A 19,832-nucleotide genomic window follows, 5' to 3' on the forward strand; every position below is an offset into this window, starting at 1 on the left:
TGGTGAGGTTTGGTGTAGATCGAGTTTTGTCTCGAATCTTCAAATCCAGATTCGAGACGATAGGAGGTGATTCGAGGTTCGTGGTTAGTGGATTCGTGTTCAGGGTGGTTGGATGCTTTAGGGGTGTGAAGGGGGTGGTCACCGGCGTTCGTGCCGCCGGCTTCTGGTGAAAGGGGAACTAGGGCGGCGTTAGGGTTTGGGGTTTCAGAGCTTAGGGAAGGGGACGGGTGAAGGGTGGGGTTGGTATAGGGGGCGTGGGGTATAAGGGAAGGTTTATATACGGAGTAGGGGATTGGATCTGAGCCGTTAGATCAAATGATCTCAACGGCTTGGATCTGATGGTGAAAAATGAGACGGGGTCGTTTGGTAGTTAAACGGGGTCGTTTGGTTTAAGTGAGGGGTTGGATCGGATTGGTTCCTGGGTCGGGTTTTGAACCGGGTTACTGATAGAGGTCTTGAGCCGTTGGATCGAGAGCTTGAACGGCCCAGATCAGACGCATGATGCGGCGTCGTTTCGGAAGAGGCCTGGGCAGCCGGACTTGGACTGGGTCTGAGTGCTGGTTGGGCCTATTATTTTGTTTAATTTCTTTTGGCCCAAACCAATTTCTTTCACCTTTTGTTTTCTAATTTCACTTTTCTTTTAAAATAAAAATAAAAATAACAAATAATAAAATAACGAAATTAAAACTAAGCAACAATGCAACATTTTAACACAATTATCACAAAAAATATTTAAGTAAGTTAGCTAAAAGCCTAGGACGAACGATGCACACATATATATATATATTTTTTTTGAATTTTCTTTTACCGACACATAGTTTTTGTATTTTTGTTTGATAGTGACTGGATGCAAAATGGACAGACACACAAATGACCAACAACACATGTTACGGAAAGATCGAAAAATTGTGCAGCGAAGCCATTTGTCACTATTTTTTATTTTCTTTTGGAGTGATCGTCCGTGAAGCAAAAATCACGTGCTTACATTTAGCGTGGGTAACTTTGCTAGAATTGTGTGGAGGAAATTTAGAGGACCAGTTGGAATTCAAATTGAAGACATGCCATTCCGAATACTTCTGATGAAGTGGTGGCTTCCCAATAGTCACAATGAAGTATAAAAACTCATCTTAAACACCTTTCCTATCATAATATGTTGAAATTTTTGGAAGAATGGGTGCAGTGCCAAACATAGAGCCAAACTACCCTCTTTGACCAGAGTTTTATTCTCCATTAACTCTAACATCAACCTATTGGTTCGAGCCAGTTTTTCCGAAATCAAATGGCCCATCAACTGGAAGGAGTTATACCCCTTTATTGAGAACCTCCAACATCAAACCATCTCTACCTAGGTAGTTTGGAAGAAGCCAATCTGTGGCCTTGTGAAGATCAACAGTGATGGGAGTGCACTCGCAAACCCAGGAAAGATTGGTGTAGGGGTGATTATTAGGGATCATAACTGTGGTTTCATTCGTGCCATTGCTGCACCTTTAGGGGAAGGTACTAATAACCTTGCAGAAATTGAAGCAGCTCTCTTAGGTACCCAATAGTGTTTGAGTAATGGATTCTCTAAGATCCATTTGGAATCGGATTTTGCGCTCTTAGTTCAATGGTTAAATAATGGCAAAGGCTTTCCCTGGTCCATGAAGATGAAACTTCAACATCTTTCAAATCGCTGTCAACAATGTGAGTAGTTCATATGCTCACACACCTATAGAGAAGCCAATTGTCCTACAGATTCTCTGTCAAAGCTCAGGCATCAACTACCAACTCTAACCAATTATACCTCACTCTCCTTTCTACCTAGTCACATAAGAGGTCAGATCCTGCAGGACTCTCTAGGTACCCCAACATTCAGGCACAAGAATACCAGAAAAATTAGACTTCCATCATAATAGGTTACTGCAGCTGAAACATATTTGGTATTACCACCACAGATGCTTCTTGACAACTCTAATGCTTATGGTCGACCATGATCAACATAGTGGGACAGTCTCAATAGTCCAAATTACCATTGAGTATGGCAACACCAATAACAACAGTTCCTCCCTCCCGTGGAACTGTGCAGTCATGAAGTTTTTACTAACTCGGTTTGTTCTTTTGCATGTTTTTCTCTCCTATGACCTACACAGCTCTTTGTTGTTGTTTCAGGGTATGGTATTAGCCTTTTTGCTCATTCTCTTGGAATCACAACAAAAAAATGATATAGGTTATAGAGAAAAGGAAGTTCACCCTCTAAGGCATACAATAGGACCCCACAGATACACTCTCATTTCACTACCTATGAACGAGCACAACAACACCCTCTTTTTTCCTTCCAAACATAAGAACCCACAGAAACACCCACATAACTAACCATACACCTATAGGCACCAGTCAATAGTCACCTACCCTCATTCATGTTGCATCAATATCCACAAGAACCTAATTGCAAACAACATTGAACCTCATGACATCAGCAAATCCAAAAATCTGGGCAGAAATGCTCAAATTTTACCTAACTCTGCTCTCCTTTTTGCAGGTTCCATCTTCTTCCTCATGCTCAACCAATCGATCTATATTCAGAGTATGGTATTATCATCCATGATGATCATTCCTATGAAAATATATCAACTGGATAAAGCACACCACCACTGCAATAATACCATCAGTCAAATAATAGTAGAACATCCCACAAAAACCAAAAATAAAGCATCAGTCCCAGCTCCAGGCCTCAATAAGGTTCCTTATATCTGCACATGTACTTCCCCACCTACTTTACACCCACTCAAACACAAAAACAACCATACAACTGCCTGCAACCAACACAAAAAAATGCAAACAATTGCTCAATCAAAGGCAGAGATACCATTCCCATTCATGCACCAATGCTCATTTCCAGACCTCACAAGAACCTAAAAATAGAGTCTTATTTCACTAACTTGTTTGTTATTTTTTGCAGATACATGGAACTGGCTTGGTCAATTGCTGCACTTTCAGTCAGTGGTATCAACATCTCAGATGCTCATTCTGCTGAAAGTGCATCAATTTTACCAATCTGTCAATCCATCTCCCAACCCATCTGTCACACCTCCTTTTTGCGCGCCCGCCCCGAAGGGTAAAATGCGCGAGGGAGTTTTTCCAATTTAAGTGACAATATTCGAAATGAGATTATTTATTTAATTCAGAGTCGCCACTTGGGAAAGGTTTGGCTTTTGGTGTCCCAAGTCACCGGTTTATCTTGAATCCCAAATCGAGGAAAATATTCGACTTTCCAAATGAAGTCTGCGAACCAGAAATTCTAAGTAAGGAATTCTGTTGACCCGAGGGAAGGTGTTAGGCACCCTCGAATCCCGTGGTTCTAGCACGGTCGCTTAAATTGTTATAATGGCTAAATATCTGATTTAAATACATGTTGTGACTTATGTGCTTTTATTAAGTTTAAACCGCTTTTATTATTATCATTTATTTTTATAGAATTGCAACGTCGTGAAAATGCATCTCGAACCACGTCACAATCAATGCACCCGTGGTCGTCGACACATTTTGACTCCGTTGAGATTCGGATTTGGGTCACATCAATGTGCACCCGTGTTTAAGAAGGTTAAATTATTAAAGGTGCGCCTAAAGCAACTAGCGTATTGTTATTTTGGGAAGGCCGTAAAATTCGCTAAACGGCCTGTCCCGAATTCTAAGTATTTTAATATATACATTTAGAGGGCCCCGCAGCTTGTGCATTTTTGTTTGTCGAGGCTCGTCTCATTTTTATTTAAAAGGATAAACCTACAATGACTACATTTTTCTATTATGTCTCTATAAAATGAAAGAGAAAAGGTCTTAATTTATTTACATACTTGAGTTGTTATAGTTGGGTTTCGAATATGATTCATAAATTCTGAAAATGATGCAAGCAGGGCAGTCCGTTGCCATTGCGGGCCCAGGCCCAACGTGTATGACATAAAACTAGACCTGGGCCGTCTTATTCACATGTTACTACCTAGTTACATTATACTAGGCATGTTCTCAGTTTGTCAAATTAAAAAAAAACTTAGCAATCTAATTTTAATCCTAAACCATTTACATGCTGAAATTAACCAATATTATTTAACTAAACAATATTCCTACAAGTTCCGAAATGGCCTATTCGTTTGATTTTTAACTAGACGGAGTTGCAACACCATTCATTTATTTTTAGGCAATATATATAGATAGTTCATCCGTTAAGCTATCGTCAGATGTTCCACTATATATATTAAATAGCTACATGATTCTGATTTTTGTAAGCTAAATAATTTATATATACAAATAAAATTCAGAATATAATTAAAATAAATTTAGAACTTCAACTCTTCATTTTTTCGTATTCATGCTTCCTGTTTCAGTTTACAATAATCAGCGTGTCAGTTGTGTACCTGATATTGGAAGCAAAAGAAAAGGGTGATCAACAGAAATTCAGTAGCATACAACAACAACAACCCCAGCAACGAGAAACTTAGTAACAGATTTTAAAATCAAGACAAAAATCCAGAAACAACAACAACAATCAACGGACAAAAGCAAAGGGAATCTTTTCAGATTTTGAAAGACTAGTTAGTGTTTAACCCTTAATTTCTGAATCTGTATATCAGAATATTTGGATTGTATATCAGGTGTATACTCTTCTTCTTTTGAATTTCCAGAATATTTTTCTTTTTATTTTCTAAAGTCTTAGTATTTTTCGGAATTTCCTCTCTCTTCAAATTTTCTTCTGTATTCTGTCTTTTTTTTTTTAAATCTGATTCAAGTCTCTCTATTTATTTCCCATCTCAAACTCTTTAATCAATTAACAAAACAACCACTTTCTCCTACCAAACCCACTATCTTCCCACTCATCCCCCTTTTAATCCCACTATCTAATGTTTTGTCCCCCACTTTATTAAACAAATACCTCATTATATCTTGTCCCTCATGCTTATATTAAACAATTGCATTATTCTCCACCATTATATCTTGTCCCGCCATTATTGATTATTTCAATATTATCTTAATTTTACTGGAAAGAACACTCAAAGTAAATAATTATTCAGAATTTTAATTCCAAAAATAACCCTCTGCCCTTACTGAAATTACCACTTTACCCCTGAACGTACTGCAAATTACCACACTACCCCCATCAGCTACAACCCATTCACCTAATCAATCTCAACCAAAATATAGCCAATATGACCAATTTCTAAATAAATTCAACAACAAATCATATGAACACAGATGAACAACATCAAATTAATGTGAATAAATTAACCGTATTGGGAACCAATCCTGGTTAACTTAGACCAAACATGGATGAGCAAAGAAACAACAATATTAACAACACAATACATGATTCAAACTAAATCAACAAATCAAAAACCAAAACATAAACTCACATTAAATCACTGGATTAAAAATGATTTTCAAACAAAGATGAACATGAATTAAATCTATTTTAAACAACAAAACATGATGGATTCAAATGATTAAACCAACATATTTCCCTATTACAACTAAATTCTTTTAGACAAATAACAAAAACAAAACCGAAGAAGAAACAATTATGAATTTAAACTTGAATCTAACCACATTAAAATTAAACTAACAATTTCTTTTTTTTGAATCTAACAACATTAAAATTAAACTAACAATTTCTTTTTTTGAATCTAACAACATTAAAATTAAACTAGCAATTTTCTTTTTGAAACTAACAACATTAAAACTAAACTAACAATTTCTTTTACAAAAATAAATAAAAACACATGAAACAAACTGAAAAACAATTAATTCAATCAACAAAATACGTGAACAAACACATGAATTAATTCAACAAAACATATGAACAAACTAGAAAGTTAATTCAACGATATACATGAACAAAACAAGAATCAAACATTTACCGATTTTAAATCCGAAAATATCAAAATAAAATACGGAAAACGAAACTTAAACCAACTAACCGGAAATGAGCAACGATGAACTCGAACGGAAACGAAAAACTCGGAGGACAATGATCACAGAATCTCCACGAAGGAACATCTTGCTAATAAACCTATCTTTGTTAACAGGTTGACGTTTCCTTAACATTTTCCTTACCATTTTCAAGCACCATGTTGCAGTGACGATCGAACGATTCTTATCACTCATCATCAAGACAGAAAGTGGAACAATCGAGCTGAGGAAGAAGGCAGCAGTCGCACGGAGCTGAGGAAGAAGGCAACAGTCGCAAACTCGCACAGTGTCGCACACACAGAGAAACAATTAGATTTGGACGTTTGGTTGAGGGTTGGAGTGGCTGGACGATAGTTGTTTGGTCGTGAGCCAGGCTGGTCGACGACGAGGAACGCATCAGCAGGTGGACGAAGCAGCAATAGCAACGCTGCTCAACTGGTGGCAACGACGATGCTCGTTTGGACGAAGCCATGGTCGAAGTCGGCAACCATGAAAGCTTGAGCTCGAGCTCGTTCATGGCTGCTCGGAGACGAAGAAACATCGAAGGTGGTCGACGATGCGACGGACTGTGTGTGACTGGCTGGACGGAGCAGCAGCTGCGCGATGACAGTAGGGTCGTTAGGACGAAGAACGAAGAAGAAGCAGCAGCCATGAACGGCTGCTGCGTGTGTGCGTTTTCTATTGTGTATGTGTGTGTATGTGTTGATGTGTCTGTGTGTGAGTGTGACGGGGTGAGGGGGTGTGTGTGTGTGGAGATGGTAAAGAGGGTAGCCATTGATGGCTTGCTTGGAGCTTGAGGAAGAAGAAGGAAAGTGAGGGGGAGGGGAGGGGGCGGGCTTCAACAGTGAAAGAAAAGACTGTTAGGGTTTTTTTTTTGAAAGATAGGGAAATAGGGGTGTTGGGTTATGGACTGGGTCGACCAGGTTTGAAATGGACCGGGTCATGGGGAAGGTTGGGTATTTTTTGGGCCCGTGGCTTGAATTTGAAGAAGAGGCCTAATTCCGATTTTCTTTATTTTTTTGCTCTCTTTTCTTCTTTTATTTTTTCTAAAACTAAATTCTAAAAATCCTTAAACTATCATATAGAACTAAATTAATTTATAAAAGCGCAAATTAACTCCCAATAACAATTAACACATAATTAAGTAATAATTAAGCATAAAATTGTACAATTGGACATTAAATGCTAAAAAATACAAAAGATGCCTATTTTTGTGATTTTTATTTTTTGTAAAACAAACTTAATTACTAAAAATTGTAGGATTAAATCTTAAATACAAATGCGATATATTTTTGTATTTTTATTAATTTAACAAATAAACATGCGCAGACAAAAATGCAAATAATTATCCAAAAATACCACAAAAATTCAAAAATTGCACACCAAGGAAAATTATTTTATTTTGAATTTTTTGGGAGTAATTATTTCATAGGGCAAGAATCACGTGCTTACACCATCTCCACACACATATGCCAACTCTTCAAGTCTTGGATACATGTTATAGTAAACATCATACCCAAGATGCCTTTACCATTATGTCAACAACAGCTCCAAATATGCTACCCTCTGCCTGTACAAAGCAAACACTGCCAGGAGATCCCTCTTTCTCCTGATCTCATGCAGTAGCATCACTCACAACAACCTACCATCCATTCAACTCCAAAGCAGGAAATTTCTAGGGACTCAGACCTAGTCACCTTGCCTTCTTCACCTATCAGCCTCCAACAACAAAAGCACACTCATGGCAACAGTTTACCCAACAATTAGAAGTCAGTTCTAGGCCACAAGCTCTACCAGACAAATGAAGCAAGACAGTGCTCATTCCCTTCTGTCAATAGCAACAAGCGGCAGCTACTCAACCCAGTTCCCTGGGCCTTTTTGATAACTATCTTCAACCTAGCTTTCTTTTTTCAATGTCAAAGTAGAGTTAAAGATAGTCCTCTCCATTTTCACATGTCTTTTGTCATACTCAATAGAGAACTTCTACACTTTTGTTAGATGTAGAATTGTTTGTACATGAAAGATGATATTCCAGTACAATACTTTGGTATATTTAGGATCACTTGTGCAATTTTGTATAGTTGATCTAGGCTTACTTCAGATTGTTTTTGTATATCCAATTATCTATCATTTCTGGGTAGATAATTGGAACATCATTATAGGTCTATCCCATCATAGCATTCAGGATCCATTTGGTTGTCAAGTTTGGACAACCAAGTGTTCTTTCAGCATATGTCTGGAGGTCTGGTTTTTGTCCCCCTCCTTTGTTGTACCTTATGTTATATATATGGAAAAGTGATTACAATTATTAAATAAAAAAGGATACCAGATATCTACTCTATCTCCTCGTCTGTTTTTTTGTATTATATCGGTAGATAAGTTATAATGGGAAGCAAAAGGAACAAACACAAGTTTAGCACATGTCATATTAAATCTCTTGAGGACCTTCAATATAGGACCATTAAGATAACATTAGCTTCCTAATCCTTCTATCTCTAGTAATCTTTATTCCTAATATCTTCTTTGCAATACCCAAATTCTTCATCTTAAACTCCTTACATAACTGCTTCTTCAATCGGATAATATGTGACATGCTTTTAGCAGCAATAAGCATGTCATCCACATACGGCAGTAAATACACAAGAGAACCATCTTCAAGCTTCTTATAATACACACAATTGTCATGTACACTTCGAGAAAAAATATTCTGAATCATAAATGTATCAAATCTTTTATACCACCCTTAGACGACTGTTTCAGTCCATATAAAAATTTCTTAAGTAAGCAAACATGATTTTATTTAATTGGAGTGATGAATGCCTCAGGTTGACTCATGTAAATCTGTTCTTCTAATTCACCATGCAAATTTCAGTTTTCACATCTAACTTCTCTAGCTCTAAGTCATGAAGAGCAACCAAAGCTAGTAAGACTCTAATAGAGTTATGCTTCACCACTAGAGAGAACACTTAATTATAATTTATTCCCTCTCTCTACGTAAAATCATTAGCTACTAACCTTGCCTTATACACTGATGCTTTAACCCTTGGATTACATTCCATTCTTTTGAAAATCTATTTGTAGCCTACTACCTTTTGTCCTTTTGGCAATGGAACAAACTTCCTTATCTGATTCTTATGAAGAGACTCAATTTCGTCACTTTTAGCATCAAACCATTAATACCCTTCTGGACTAAAAATAGTTTCTTTATAGTTATTAAGCTCAGGCACATCTAAAGGCTCAAGCACATTATTGGTCTCTATAACTGATAAAGTAAATTCTATAATATTTATATATCCAAGAAGATTTTCATTGACTATGTTTGTAAACCTTTGTGGTCGTTTGACCATACTCGTCTCTTTGCTTGTTGCAATGGTAAATGGTTGTTATTGTATAGGTACATCAATATTATCATCTTGATTATTTCAGCACATCTATTTCCTATACTTATGAAGTACTGGACTGAGCTAGCGGAGATTTAATTTCTTGTTCTATACGGTCACTGATACCACTATTTGTGTTTTACTATCGTCTTCTCCCGTAACTTTCTAGTGAGGCAGATTCATTGAATGTCACATTCCTACTGATTATTAACTCTGGAGTCTTATGATATGTGCATCACAACTTGTAATCTTTCACTCCAGTTGCGTACCCTACAAACATGTCTTTTTTACCATCAACTCATGTTTGCCATCTCTAACGTGAGCATATGCAGGACAACCGGTATCCTCTTTGAATAATTAGCATGTGAACGGAGTCATACCTCAAAAGAAGTTTTAAACTTAATAAGTGTAGATGAAGATCCGTTGACCAAATGACAAGAAGTATTAATTGCTTCAGCCCAAAAATACTTGCTAACACATAAGTGTGAAAGTATGCTTTTGTACCCTATCACAAAGCATCTTGTTTGTATGTCCTTCAATACCATTTTATGGTGTTTCGGTACAAGTGTGGTGTCCTGTTACACCCTCTCTGTTGCAGAAATTATTGAATTTAAATTATAAAATCTAATCCGTTATCAGTCCGATGCACTTAACTTTTCTTTCTGTCTACGTTTCAACCACCGCCTTCTATTTAACAAATATCGAAAATGTCTCATTTTTTATATTCAGAAAATACACTAACACCATTCTTGAGTAATCATCAATTAAAGGCATAAACTATTGGCACCATTCTTGGAGGGAACTTTATTTGGATCCTATAAGTTTGAATGTGTATAATCTAGCTTGTCTCTGATCTTTTGCTTTGCATTCTTGATGAATTGCAACTTTGTCTCCTTACCAAATACACAATGCTAAAAAATATTCAAAGTTTAATTTTTGTACCTATCCAACAAATTTTATTTGCACAGCAAAGACAATCTATTATCACTCATATGACCAAGTTGAACTTAAACCCTTGATAATCCAAAGTCAAAAGTGAAACTAAATTCCTCCTCATTTGAGGAACATGCCAACACTCAATATTTTTGATAATTCCATCAAACATTCTCAATTTGATATTACCGATCCCCTCTACTGATAATAAATAATATTCTCTCAAGTAGACAGTTCGCTCATTTACTTTTATGTTGCAAAGCAAATCTTATGTGGACACAGGTGGAAAGTTACAATAGAATCAAGAACTCAAAAAATTTGTCCATGACTAGAACTCACGGCACACACTTTCCCTACATAGTCAATATCATTAGGATTTTTTTTGTGTCAATAATATTTGCAGTAGTATTTATTTTCCACTTCCCTCTTTTCTCTTTTAGCTTAAGATAATATCCCCTATAGTGACCTGCTTCCCCACTCATATTAGCTCCACTCTTTTCTATGGACTTCGATCTCGCATTAAACTTTTTCCTATTAAAGTTTTTTTTTTTGTATTTTTCCTCTACTCACAAGATCTTCACCCTCAGTTTTGCTTTCTGAAAAGCTTTTTTTTAACTCTTTGGATTTTAGTGCATTACTAATATCATTAAGTAAAATACTGACGTATCAGTAAAAGTATCGTAAAATGGTGATAAAGAATATAATGCAATCAAGACCTAATCCTCACACTCAGTTTTGATATCAATGTCTTCGGTCCATTATAATTGAATTGAACTCATCAAGGTGAGTTTTAACATGTGTATCTTCGTTCATATGGAGATAATACAACCTCATTTTTAAGTAGAGGCGATTTGCTAGCAATTTCTTATAATACAGATCTTTTAGCGTCTTCTATACAATTTTTATAGAAGTTTCTTCAGCAATTTTCCAAAGAACGCTATCTGTAATGCTCATGAAGATCGCACTCAAAGTCCTCTCCTTCAGGCCTACCTTCTCTAACTCTTTCATCTCTTTAGGAAAATTCTCATCAATTACATTCCATAATCTTTGTGACTCAGGGACGATTTCATACTAATCTTCTGTAGATTAAAATTAGATCCCCATCGAATTTCTCTAATTCGTAATTTATTGAAGATGATGAAGACATCTTAATCTTAGATTGCGTGTAGAAACCCTTCTGATTTTGATATCAATTATTGTTAAAGATCGTGGGTCACCTATCAAAGAGAGTTTTCCACCATGATTAAGAAGAATAGCACAGTAATATATATATATATATATATATATATATATATATATATATAAAGTAGTCCTAAACTTATAAGAGAATAGTTTTTCAAATCCTACAAGAACAGTAGATTTTTCTTTTTCAAATCTATTAAAATAATTTATTTCTCAAACCTACCGGCAGTATGAGTTTTCTAAAAATACATAAAAAAAAAGTGTAATTTAACTATAATTCATAAAATTCAAGACACAACTAACATGAAAGTATAAGGTAATTATTATTCAGTCCAAGGGAAATGGCATCGCATTGGATGCCACACATTGACCAGACATTAAGGCGGCAATATACTGATGATCTTGACCATGTTGGCTATTCCCAAAATTGTACTTTTCCTTGACCAAAATTAATTAAGTACTCCATATATTAAATTAACACATGACATTGTATATATTTGAAAGATAAACATAGCGAATGTTCTCGATCGATATAATTGATTGAGAATCTTTGATTGCATAAATCGATTTCATTTTTCCGTTGACGATATAATCGACTCATTGAATTACGTTAACGAAATTTAATGATAATCACTCACATATTTATTTCTCTCTAATTTGGAGATATATACTCAAGTTTTTTCAGAGGTTAAAGTTAGTTAATATTCAAATTTTATGTCTATAAACGCTCAAACAACTTCTACGGTAGAAAAGAAGAACACTTTGTTTTAAAATATCTTTTCCAAGTTATATTAATCTTTTATCCTTTTTTTTAATATTATTATTATTTTTATGAGATGGGTGGTTCGAGAGTAAAGAAATGATGAGCTCTGGAAATTGAAAGTGGGAACCGTAAGTTGAATGCATGAAATTGATCACTAAACAACCATTTCTCAAGTGTCATTTTCATGACATATGTACCAACAATGTAAAACGTAAAGGCAAAAATAAATGCTTCCAACTTATCGTTGTAGCCTACATCACCAATTCACTATCATCAACATTTTGTAGGCATTATGGATAACCTTGACAAAGTTTTGTTTGAAAAGGAAAAACGAGATAAGCATGATTTAGCTAACTCTAATCAGAGATTGAAGTTGAGCTACCTACTATTTGCAATTCACTTAAATTTCACTAAACAACTTTTATTTGATTTAATTAATATAATCTTAGTGCACATTTACTATCCTGTCAGGTACTACTAATTATCTTCCACCAACATCAGCATTATGTAATTCAACATAAAAAGTTTAGATAGTAGATAAATATCACCTAGCATATTTCTATAATGATCCCGACCTTCTATGATTTTTTACCCACTTTATTAATTGCTACGTGTGTATATGGTAAAGTCATGTGTCTCCGATTTTGTAGGCTCGAGGGATCACATCGAGAAACAAGTTCAATATGGATCGGGCTCGAGCCCGATGGTAGAATACTATACTCGAAGATCGAAGTTCTCGATGAACACCGGGGTCAAGTACGACCAACCTCGAAATAATACCGTTATGATTTATAACAAAAAGAGTGAGATTCCCGCAATGGCCTTAAGATCACGGCGTAAATTCCGGAACGGATTTGTACTAAGCGGTTAGACAGTTGTATAATAAGATTCCCTACCACAATTAGAATTGTACCTTATTTAGGATTTTCCTACTATATAAGGGGACCCCAATCATTTGTAACGGATCATCAATCATTGAGAAGAGATATACATTTTCACTTTCTTGCCTACTGTTCATCTGAATCGTCTTATTATTATTTTATTGCTTTTGTTGTTCTTATTCATTTACCTCGAGGTCGTCCTTGCTCGAGGTCAAGGTCTGCTTACATGATTGGTTTGACTTGCCTTACTCTTAAATTTACACATTAGATATCTTGTTTATCAATTAGTATTAGATTAAATCACATATCTTTAAAACTACAAAACAAGTTTAATTGTTACTCGGATTTTAGGGTAAACAGTTTGGCGCCCACCGTGGGGCTAAAGATAATAGTGATTACTTCAGTACTGATTCCGATACCACACATTATTTTCACACTTGTTCTTGTCAAGAATTTTTGTTCTCAGGTTAAACATGTCAAACTCACAAAACGCACCCGTACATGGCGATGATAGTCTTGGATTTCACAGGGAAAACAACAATGTAGTTGATCTGGGAGCCGGTGTACCATCTATTAACCATGGGGAGGTGCCGATTGTAGAACCAGTTGACGTTAGTTCACACATTGCTTTGAATGCGGACTGAGGCGCAGACCCTGGAGGAAGTTTATACAGGGAAGTCCGATCCGGTGACCAAGGAACACGGGGTATATCAGATGGGGGAATTAGCCTCCAAGTAATATTCGAGATGCTACAAGCTCAACAGGTTGCTATCGCTCAACTTCAAAGTCAGCATAAAACTCCAAGTGTTGTCGAACCAGAAATCACTCGTAGTACTGAGCCGGTTCCAGAAAGATCGAGCGGTAATGGATTAGGGACTGATCCTGTGATCATGAAGATGCTCGAGGAGCTTACCAAAAGAATCGAGTCGGGAGAGAAAAAGATTGAAGATAATGACAAGAAAGTGGAGACATATAACTCCCGTGTTGATCAAATACTGGGGGCACCCCCGGTCTGAAAATGTTTGGATGCCAAAAAGTTCGTACATAAGCTGTTTCCTCAGAGTGCGGCTCCAAAGCCCATTCCTAAAAAGTTCTATATGCCCGATATACCTAAATACAACAGGACAAGTGATCCTAATGAACACATCACCTCATACATTTGCGGGATTAAAGGAAACGACTTAAATGATGCTGAGATTGAGTCGGTTTTGTTGAAAAAATTTGGAAAAACTTTGTCAAAGGGAGCAATGATTTGGTATCACAACTTGTCATCGAATTCTATCGATTCGTTTGCTATGTTAGCAGACGCCTTCATGAAGGCACATGCCGGGGCCATAAAGGTTGCAATAAGGAAATCAGACATTTTAAAGATAAGACAGTGGGATGATGAAATGCTAAGGGAGTTCGTATCCCGATTTCAAATGGAGCGAATGGAATTACTACCGGTCTCAGATGATTGGGTCGTGCAAGCTTTTACACAGGGGTTGAACGGGCGGATCAATCATGTCACAACAGTTAAAGCAAAATTCGATCGAGTATCCAGCTGAAACTTGGGCAGATGTACATAATCAGTACCAAATGAAGATCAGGGTCAACGACGACCAGCAAGGAGCCCCCTCGGATTTAGTTCATCCAAATAGATTGGTAGTTAAGGTCGGGGCGCAATCCTCCTCGGAATGATCGAAGAAATGATTGAGGGCAAAACTCTCAGGGATTTATGAGTAAGAATGATTTTGTTTAGCACACCGATCTGGAAGAAGCACCTCGGTTATCAAAGTATAATTTCAGTGTTGATGTATCGGGGATCGTATCGGCTATCGGAAGGATCAAAGACACTAGGTGGCCTAGACCTATACAAACCAATCCTTCTCAAAGAAATCTAAACTTGATGTGTAAGTATCATGGCACGCATGGCCATAGGACTAAAGACTACAGACAGCTGAGGGAGGAGGTATCTCGATTGTTCAACGAGGGTCATCTTCGAGAGTTTCTCAATGATCGAGCTAAGAATCACTTCAGAGAAAGAGACGCCAACAGAAAGAATGATCAGGAAGAGTCGCAACATGTAATTCATATGAAACCAGAGAAAAACAGACTCGGAGTTATGTGCCCCAGGGCATCCTACCGTTCAATGATGAGGAAGCGGAAGGCATTTCTTAGCCGCACAATGACGCCCTCGTAATTTCTATTTTGTTAAATTAAATTCAAGTTAAACATGTTCTAGTGGATCCAGGTAGCTCGGAAAACATAATCAGATCAAGGGTCGTAGAGCAGCTCGGCCTATAGGACCAAATTGTACTTGTGTCTCGAGTCCTAAATGGCTTCAACATGGCAAGTGAAACAACGAAGGGGGAGATAATCCTACTAGTGAACGTGGCCGGGACCATCCAAGATACAAAATTACATGTAATCGAAGGCGACATGAGATATAATGCACTACTCGGGAGGCCATGGATCCACAACATGAGGCAGTACCATCGACCCTTCATGAAATGATGAAATTCCCAACAATGGATGGTGTGAAAACAGTTTACGAGGAACAACACGCAGCAAAGGAAATGTTTGCAGTCGATAAGGTGGCGCCGGTATCAGCACTTCCAACCTCGAAAAAATCGAGCACCAAAGATAAGCAGACGGTCAAATAGCAATCACCGTCCCCAGCCTCGACCGAATCGAAGAAATAGGTAATCGAAGAAGAAGAAGAAGAAGAAGAAGAGGAAGAAGAAAAGGATTTCCTTACTCCTCGAACTTCCGTTGTTCTTGAAGAGTTAGATGCAACCAAGTCAACGGTCGAGGAGCTAGAACAGGTCATACTGATTAAGTATATGCCCGAGCAAAAGGTATACCTGGGAACAGGGATAACCCCCGAACTCAGGAAAAAACTCATTCAATTTCTTATTGATAACACGGATTATTTTGCTTGGTCCCATTTAGACATGACAGGGATCCCACCGAAAATAACAACTCACCGGCTAAGTCTCGACCCTAGATCCAAACCGGTGAAGCAAAAGAGAAGGCCCCAGTCCGAGGTGAAGCATGTATTCATAAAGGATGAGGCAACTAAACTTCTTAAAATAGGGTCCATTTGGGAGGTAAAATACCCCGAGTGGTTAGCAAATGTAGTTGTAGTCCCTAAAAAAGGGAACAAACTTAGAATATGCATAGATTACAAGCACTACAAAAAAACTAAAATTAGCTATAAACATCCTCGCTAATATGTCGCTAAAATTCTCGTAGCTAGCAGAATTTCTTGATAATCCGTTACTAATCCGTCACTAAATGAGACTAGCGACGGATTTTTCTGTTTAGCTACAGAATTTGTTCGTTGCTAAAACCTGATTTTTTAGTAGTGAAGGATTTAAACAAGGCATGCCCTAAAGACTCTTTTCCACTGCCTAACATCGATCGCATGATCGATGCCACGACTAGCCACGAGATCCTTACCTTTCTCGACGCCTACTCCGGGTACAATCTAATTCAGATGAACCTGGAGGACTAGGAGAAGACCTCATTTATCACTAAGTTTGGAACATAATGTTACAATGTAATGCCCTTCGGGCTAAAAAACGTAGGAGCTACTTACCAATACCTAGTAAATAAGATGTTCGAAGAACAAATAGGTAAGTCAATGGAAGTTTATATTGATGACATGCTAGTTAAGTCCCTGCGCGCAGATGACCATTTGACTCATTTGCAGGAGACATTCAAAATCTTGAGGGAGTACAACATGAAACCTAACCCCAAAAAATGTGCCTTGGGGGTCAGCTCTGGCAACTTTCTCGGCTTCATTGTATCAAATCGGGGAATCGAAATCAACCCCGATAAGATTAAGGCCATTGAGGATATAACATTCGTAGACAGTGTGAAAGCCATGCAAAGGCTAACCGGACGGATAGCTACCTTGGGGCGATTCATCTCGAGATCATCAGATCGAAGACACAGGTTCTTTCTTTACTCAAACAGAAAAATGATTTCGCATGGACCCCGAAATGTCAGCAAGCACAAGAGGAATTGAAGCGATACTTATTGAGCCCGCCTCTGCTCCACACTCCGAAGGTAGAAGAGAAGTTGTACTTATACTTGGCTGTATCCGAAATAGTGGTAAGTGGTGTACTAGTTCGAGAAGAGCAAGGTACGCACTTTCCTATTTATTACATAAGTCGAACCTTAGGAGATGTTGAAACTAGGTACCCACACTTAGAGAAATTGGCACATGCATTAATAAGCTCATCTAGAAAGTTAAAGCCATATTTCCAGTGTCACCCTATATGTGTATTAACCACTTATCCTCTCTGAAATGTTATGCACAAGCCAGAGTTATCATGCCGATTGGCTAAATGGGCCGTCGAATTTGGCAGGTATGATATCTAATATCAACCCCGAACGGCCATTAAGTCTCAAATCTTAGCTAACTTCGTGGCCAATTTTACACCAACCCTCGTACCCGAAGTGGAGAAGGAATTTGTACTAAAATCGGGTACATTATCGGGGGTATGGACCCTCTTCATGGACGGTGCCTCGAATGTGAAAGGGTCCGGGCTTGGCATTGTTTTGAAGCCACCTATAGGTAACACTATTAGACAATCTATCAAAACTTCTAGGTTGACTAATAATGAGGCCGAGCATGAGGCCATGATTGCAGGTCTCGAGCTAGCTAAAAGCTTGGGGGCAGAAGTCGTTAAAGCCAAGTGCGATTCTCTGTTGGTGGTAAACCAAGTAAACAAAAGCTTCAAAGTTCGAGAGGATAGGATGCGAAGATATTTTGACAAACTATAGGTAACCTTGCATCGCTTCAAGGAATGGACTCTAGACCATGTACCCCGAGAGCAAAATAGTGAGGCAAATGCACTTGCAAACTTGGGGTCATCAGTCGAGGAAGATGATATTATCCCGGGGACTGTCGTCCAATTATCAAGACCTGTGGTCGATGAGGGTCATGCCGAGATAAATTCTATAAGTTTGACTTGGGATTGGAGGAATAAGTATATCGAATATTTGAAAAATGGAAAGCTTCCATCGGATCATAAAGAGTCGAGGGCTCTACGAATCAAGGCTACTAGGTTCACATTGGATGAAGATGGAACATTATAAAGAAGGATGTTTGATGTACCATTGGCGGTATGTTTAGGGTCGGGGGACACCGATTATGTTCTATAAGAGATCCATAAAGGCACTTCTGGAAACCACTCAGGCGTCGAGTCTTTGATTCGCAAAATTATTAGAGCGGCGTATTACTGGGATAGCATGGAAAAAGACACTAAGGAATTTATTAGAAAATGTGATAAATGTCAAAGGTTTGCACTGATGATTCATCAACCCGGGGAGCAACTTCACTCAGTCATGTCCCTATGGCCTTTCATGAAATAGGGAATGGACATCATCGGCCCTCTACCAACGGCCCCGGGTAAAGCTAAATTCATTTTGTTTATGACTGACTACTTTTCTAAATGGGTGGAAACACAGGCCTTCGAGAAGGTCAGAGAAAAAGAAGTTATTGACTTCATCTGGGACCACATCGTGTGTCGATCCGGGATACTTGCCGAAATTGTATGCAACAATGGCAAGCAATTCATCAGTAACAAGGTAACAGAGTTCCTCGAAGCACACAAAATAAAAAGGTTTTTATCAACGCCGTATCATCCAAGCGGAAACGGACATGCCAAATCGACAAACAAGACTATCATTCAAAACTTAAAGAAAAGGTTGAACGACGCTAAAGGGAAATGGAGAGAAGTTCTACCGGAAGTTCTTTGGGCATATCGAACAACATCGAAGTCCAGCACGGGGCAACCCCATTCTCTTTAGTATATGGCTCTAAGGCCTTGATTCCAGTCAAGGTCGGGGAACCCAACGCCAGATTTTGACATACATCAGAGGAATTAAATCACGAGGCTATGAATACTAGTCTCGAGCTATTAGATGAAAAATGAGAAGCTGCACTTGTTCGGATGGTTGCGCAGAAGCAAAGAATCGAGAGATATTATAATAGAAGGACCACCTTCGACACTTCAGAATCGGGGATTTAGTTCTAAGGAATGTCACCCTCAATACTTGAGACCCGAATAAAGGAAAATTGATTCCGAATTAGGAAGGACCATATTGAGTCGTCGGAGTTATCGAAAAAGGATCCTACAAACATTGCACGATGAGAGGTGAACAATTGCCAAACAATTGGAATGTATCACTACTCAAACAATATTATTTCTAAGATATGACCATTCTCTCTTTTTCAGTTTGTGTTTAATACTAACTTATTGCAGGTTTCGATCGAAGACATTGAGGAGAACCCTTCTACATGAAGACCTTAGGTTTTAAAGCAAGCGTTGCACTCTTTTTCCCTTAGGTCGGGTTTTATCCCAAATGGGTTTTTTCGGCGAGGTTTTTAACAAGGCAACAACTATGTGCAACCTAGGGAGAATTCAACAGTATCCAAGGCTTATTTTCAATCAATCTCAAATACTGGGGGCATCACCCTCGGAGGTTATATTTTCGAGAAAAATACTTCATGCCAAAGAGGGCCTCGATAGGAAAACTTTGTAATGGGCCAAACAGTCAGATAAACCGTGTCCATATAGAATAGTCGAGACCCGATGGCAAAACATGTACGCATGTATGAATTATTCAAAAAAACATTCTTTCTATATCTAACACTTTGTGTCCCAAAGAAATTTGCTACTATACGAGCTCCATACTTGTGATTTTGCGAGAAACGGCTCAAGGGCCAAAACGCAAATACACCTCGAATACTCGGGGACT

Source organism: Nicotiana sylvestris, chromosome 2 (genome assembly GCF_000393655.2).
Source record: "Nicotiana sylvestris chromosome 2, ASM39365v2, whole genome shotgun sequence".
Lineage (NCBI taxonomy): Eukaryota > Viridiplantae > Streptophyta > Magnoliopsida > Solanales > Solanaceae > Nicotiana > Nicotiana sylvestris.